The 6,642-nt window shown below is 33.5% G+C and overlaps 1 long non-coding RNA gene across 1 annotated transcript; it reads right to left on the minus strand.

The window, feature by feature from the left end:
• Positions 1 to 3,304: 3,304 nt before the first annotated feature.
• On the minus strand, positions 3,305 to 6,192 carry LOC134271483 (uncharacterized). The gene is made up of 4 exons (XR_009993030.1): positions 5,878 to 6,192; positions 5,491 to 5,584; positions 5,025 to 5,105; positions 3,305 to 3,501 (listed from the first exon to the last, which is right to left on the minus strand). It is a non-coding gene; the product is annotated as an uncharacterized LOC134271483 (long non-coding RNA).
• Between the last annotated feature and the right edge of the window lie 450 nt (positions 6,193 to 6,642).

A 6,642-nucleotide genomic window follows, 5' to 3' on the forward strand; every position in this document is an offset into this window, starting at 1 on the left:
AACTGTAGAAAACCAAAGTAAACACATCGTATACCTGGGTTTCACAATAATATTCACCCTGTAGCACGGCCAAGTTTTCCCTGGGTTATACCCGGGTTTAACCAGGGTTAAACCCGTGTATATCTTGGGTTAAACTCGGGTTTATCCTGGGTTAAACCCAGGTATATCCTTGATTATACCTGGGTAATATCCAGGTATATCCTGGGTTATACCGGAGTATATCCTGGGTTATACCCGGGTATATCCTGGGTTTAACCCTTGATTATCCTGGGTCAAACCCGGGTATACCCTGGGTTATACCCGGGTATATCCTGGGTTTAACCCTTGATTATCCTGGGTAAAACCCGGGTATACCCTGGGTAAAACCCGGGTATACCCTGGTATAAATCCGGGTATACCTAGAGTATACTAAGGCAACATTATGCATTACTTCCTTAAAAAAGATGTCGTTGCTTACTCAAACAATACATGAAAATTAGCAATTAAAAAATCAAATTAAATATTACCTTACATCAAGAAAATCACCCATTAAAAACACAACAGTATAAATACGTCCAAATCGACTGAAATCTTGCAAGAAAACACCTACTTTCACAATAAAATGATTGACAATCACGTGATAAAATAGGCGAAGTCCCGCAATCCCGCACACACAACACGTCAAAGTGCCCTTACTCTAACCTAACCCTAACCCTAACCCTAATCCCATACCCTAACCCTAACCCTAACCCTAACCTAGGGTATACCCGAGTACACTGGTGTGCATACTCAGCATCATTTTAAATTTACTTAAATGACCTGAATTTCAATTGATTTGATCTTATTGTGTAATTAAAAGGAATATATCCTAATTAACCATTGAAAATACACTTTAAATTACCAGCTACTATTAATAATTGACTTTCAAAATCGTTGCCATGGCAACATCAGAAAAATTTAAAGATAGATTTACTTGTGTTTATACGAGGGTTGATCCAAAAGTAGTGTCACAGTGTCCGTATCTTTTATATTTGGCATCATTTTATCAAATACAATATACCAAAAGATGCACAAATACAAATCTAATTAAATTGAAATTCTCATTTAATTATGTTTATTTGAATTTATTTTATAGATGTTTAAAATATAGAGCATAGGGGGTGTCGCCGCGTCACAACTGAACGTCAAGTTTTAAAGTGTATTTTTTTGTTAAAATGAAAAATACAAACACATTAAAAAAACCTCTCAACCATTCTGTTTATTTGTCCACAAAAACGTTAACATTGTCCATAACTTTTATATTGTTGCGGCTATGGCTTTCATATTCAACATAATTTATGTATTCCCTCAAGATCTTTCATTGTGTACCAAAATATTTGATATCTTGACGTTGGAGTATGACCAGTTTCGGAGGAATTTACCCAATTTTTACCTTGTCTATAACACGTGAAATTTTGTGCTAGGGGTCCTTTGCATGGATATATGAATTTATAAAATATATATCTTACCTTTTGACCTTCACCTTGGAATTTGACCCACTTTAACCTTGGGAATAACTTTTGAGTAGTTCCTATTAGGACCTTCATGTTTCATAATTGTATTCAATTCAACAAGGCCTCCCCAAACATAAAACAATATTGACATTTTGATCTTGGATGTTGATGTACTTTTGAAAAGCATTAACCATGGCCATATATTTATAACAATTGGTGCTTTAATATTTCACTTGTGTGTTTCTTGTAAGGCCTTCTCGTTTGTACCTTTTATTTCACCTTTCCACCTTGACCTTGGAGTCTGACCCACATTTAACTTTAGCCACGACTGTGCCAGTGCTTTCATATTTCACACACCTGTACATTCATTGAGACAGGTCGTTTCTTTGAGTAGCAATACTTTTCATTAACAAGAGGCCCATGGGCCACATCGCTCACCTGAGCACATTGGCTAGGAAATAACGCAGAAATGATTTCAGTATTGAGAAGTTTACATGGGGGTTGGAATTTTAAATTACCAACTACCTGATGCTTCCATAAAACAAATGCCTTTGCTGTTTCTGCGCAGATGATTTTTTTTCCTATTCATTCATTTGACCTCCCCCATTGTGGTCCAGCACTATCCCTGGGAGCCCTCATTTAAACCTGTATGACTTTGTACTACCTGAGAATGCCTCCATTTCAAAATGATTAAACATGACTGTTCTGTTCTTGGGGGAAAAAAATTCCTTTATATTTCTAGGCAAAACTTTGATCCCCAGTTATGGCCCACCATATCCAGCCCCTACTTCCCGTTCATGACTTGAACAAACTTGAATCAACACTACGTGAGGATGTTTACTTAAATATATGACCAATCATGGCTTTGTGGTTCTTAAAAAGAAGAGTTTTAAAAATTTCCAGTGTATTCATTCCTGTGAAAAACTTAAATCGTCCATTGCGGGGTAATGATTTGAACAAACTTGAATCTACTGGTACTCTACCTGACTACCTGAGGATTTTTTCACATCAGTTTCATCTTTCCTGGCCCAGTGGTTCTGGAGAAGATTTTCAAAGATTTTGCCTATATATTCTTATGTAAATCTTTGATCTTCAGTTGTAGCCCAACCCTACCCCTGGGGGTCATGATTTAAACAAAGTTGAATCTAAACTACCTGAGGATGCTTCCATACCAGTTTCATCTTTCCTGGCCCAATGGTTCTTGAAAAGATTTTTAAAAGATGCCATTAATATTTCATTAATTTATAATTATCTCCCCTTGGTAGAGGGCTTGGTCCTCCATTTAAACAAACTTTAATTCCCTTCACTCAAGGATATTTTGTGGCAAGTTTGGTGGAAATTGACCCAGTGGTGCTTGAGAAGAAGATGAAAATGTGATAAGTTTACGATGACGACAACGACAGACAAATTTTGATCAGAAAAGCTCATTTGAGCCTTTGGCTCAGGTGAGCTAAAAAGAGGTTGTTTTTTAAAAAAAGAACAAATCTGGTTTTGGGAATATACGTTTTTATTCGGTTAAAACAATTTGATAAGCATTCAATGTTGAGAGATATTTTGACATCAAGCTGTTAAAAAGGAGAGTGGCTCATTACTATAACTGAATGAACACTAAAAACAGGATTGTACCTCAGAATTTAAATTGTAAAATTCTACACAAGGTTAGGAGAAGTCTACTACTGCACCCAACTTAACAATCACACAGAAGACTGTACAAGAAAATTATAAGGAAAATATATAGAGAACAATAGTGTGCAACCATCTTAGGTACAAGTGTATATGTTTTCCTCCCTTTTTAATTTTTGTAGGCAGACTGTTTCACAATCTCTCATGCTCCCTGTGATACTTCACTTTGAATTTGATAAAGATCCACTTTTGGAATACTTGGGAAAGAGATATACTTGAGAAAAGAAGTTATTTTATGTTGATATCGAAGCCATGGTTTAAGTAGAGTTTTTTCTTCATTTTCTGTGCATGTATCTACAATTGCTCTGACTCTTTACTTGACAGTTTTAAGAGATTGTTCAATTACCTGCAAAAAAATTAAAATATGCAAAAATTAAACCAAGTTATAAATTATTTGAAAATACATGTAACATTCTATGTAGCTGAAAGTATTATAAAATAAATAAATGTAAATGTAGTGTAGTAGGAAAGGAGAAATGCATGAAGAAGACATTTGGCTGGACTGGGAATCGAACCCCTGACCCCTGCATTACTAATTTACACAAACACTGTAACCTGAACAAAGCCCCCCACACTGGCCACGAAATGTAATAGGAAAGGAGAAATGCACGAAGAAAACATATGGCTGGACCGGGAATCGAACCCGGGACCCCTGCATTACTTGTCAGGTGCTCTAACCACTGAGCTATTCAGTCCGATATCCACGGTCCGTATAGCCCGAACTTCTACAGTAGTTATTATCCCCCATCCCATGTGCTTCAAAGGAGAGGGTGGTATATTGTTTCATCTCTGTGTGTCTGTCTGACCATGTGTCTGTCAGTAGCAAATTTTTGGTGTCTGTCTGACCATGTGTCTGTCAGTAGCAAATTTTTGGTGTCAGTTTTTCAGCAACTACTCATTTCAAATGCTTGAATTTTTTTTTCACATTCTTTACTGAGGCATGCCATCTGATGTCAACTTCCTGTTTTTTATAACAACTTTCTCAGCAACTAGTCATTGCAGATGATTGAAACTTGAGCACATTCTTTGCTGAGGCATGCAATATAGCAGGATTAAATTCATTTCTGTAATCTTACTATTTCCCTTCATCTGCCCGTTATTGAACTTGTTTAACATTAACATGATACTAAGTGTATATTCACATCAGAGTGAGGGTATTACTATTGTGCATTGGCTCACATACTTTTTTACAGCTCTTTTAAAATCAGATCTTTTACTCCTGTTTAAACTTCACCAGTGCTGGTTAATACAGTGTAGTGCAAATTAAAATTAGAAAATATGCCTCATCATAATTTTGTTTCATAGATCTTTAAGACAAAAAAATGTTGAAATAAAATTGTATGTAATGTGGGTTAAAAAGTTAATGACCTTGACAACCAAATGAAATTCTTAGTAGTAGCTAATATACATAAACAAGGCAAGAAAATGATGTCTGTATTTTTGATTTGATAATCGTCCTTGGGATTATTTAAATTTGATCAGGATTGGACAAAATATCAAAAAAATATTTCTTAAATATTTTGCAATTTAATTTAATTTTTTTTTAAATGACTGACTACTAAAATTGTTCATTTTAGTTGTGACAATTGTTTTTTGAAGATTTTAACCATGCAATATAGACCTTCATATTTTTCACTTATTAATAAACATCAAATTTTAAACCATAAACATTTTGTTTGCAAATAAAAATTTTTAAAATTATTTTCTCTGAAAATGTCCAATAAATTGAATAAAATAATTAAAAGCTAATACCCAGGTCTCTCAAGGCTGATACAGGCATAGTTTAAAAGGGATGTCTTAAAAGATCTATTAAAATTCTGGTGTGGCATTTCTCCTGCAATGGAGATCTACAATATGTACCGGTAGTACCTCTTTCATCGAATCAGCTGTTAGAACATATCATGGCCTTGAATGAAGTAGCTCTTTATGTTCATTAAGGTGTGGCTGAGCCTAAAATAAATAAGCACAATAAGCACCCCTTCTACTGTAGTGACAAAAACATTATTTTTATTGTTACAACATTGTTTATCCTGGAACTTTGTAAAATACACATAACATATATATTGCTAAAATATTTGATCAAATAAATCAAATTATTCGGTGTAAATTATATAATTTATTTTTGATTACTATATTTCCAATAGACCACGTATGTACCAGTGACCTTGTAATCATTGTTAGATGATGTCTTGTATAATTTTTTTTTTCATTAAAGACATCTTTATTCCAATTTGTTTTCTGATTACTTTTAAACTGTTTATTATTATTATGAAATTTCTTAATGACAAATTAAACTATGAATGATAGCTTGCATAATGAATAATAAATTACAAACCTGATCATATTTCCTGTTTTGATTGTCTGCTAGATTTTCATCCTCTTCATATTGTTTGAGCATTCAACTTCATCAGACAGGCTGGTGCATAGAGCTAAAAGTTCAAATTGAATCAAGTTTATTTGAGCAGATAATCAAAAGATATATCATTCATACAAATCTTGTTTTAATATAGTTTTTTAAAAGTACTATATGCTTGTTAAAATAATTTATTAAAGCATCCCCTAACCCATTTTTAAAATCAAAATTTATATTAACATTTGTTTAATCATTAATCATGTTATTTAAACCCTAATAAGAAAATTTAATCAAAGACAGAAATGTGCACTTTAAAATAATAAATATTCCACTATACATACTAGCAAACACTGACTGTATAAAACTTACAGGTTCCAGGAAGAACAAGTGCTCTAGCCTCTGTGTATTTTGAGTACACCATTGACTGGGATCAGTCTGTTGGATTTCTGCTTCTCATGGAATGAATTATGATTCACCAGATTTTTTTAAAATAAGGAATGGCATTTGACACCAAATTTCTTCTTCGTACGTACATCACTCAGTCACTGTTTTGTTTCAACGTCAGAGAAAAATGTGTGGAACAAATTTCCCTATTTTCAGAACTGGACGGCAAAATACCACACTCTGTTAGTATTATGTCCTTATTATTCATATCAACTGAATTCAAATTAAATACATCTTCTGACAAGTGGAATTTGTTGTAAAAACGAAGCAGCAAACCAATTTGAAAGTCTTCTGCTGGCAAAAAACTGCTGGCAAAAAACATTCCTTTTTTCACAGGAAACACAAAAGAGTTACACGAATAAATAACTCTTGATAAAATTTAGCACTTTTCTCTTGAAAAACAGCAAATTTACAAGGCTTTATTTTCTTTATTTTAAATAACACATCTCCAATTTTTTGAAGGTTAACTTATATATCTATAATCTTTTTACAGAATTAGTTTTGTTGAATTGTGTTGCTGCGTTTATGAGTTTCAGCCACATACATTATAAAGGAAATAATAGCAAATGTGACAAAAGTATGACTTGCTGGTTTCCATAGAAACAGCAGTATCCCGTCATTTTGCGTATACTAATATACTTGACTAGTAGTATGAATTAATTTACCAAAGTTTTTATTAAAATCGGTGAC

Source organism: Saccostrea cucullata, unplaced genomic scaffold, assembly GCF_032062105.1.
Source record: "Saccostrea cucullata isolate Sc308-1 unplaced genomic scaffold, CSIRO_AGI_Scuc_v1 ctg9196, whole genome shotgun sequence".
Lineage (NCBI taxonomy): Eukaryota > Metazoa > Mollusca > Bivalvia > Ostreida > Ostreidae > Saccostrea > Saccostrea cuccullata.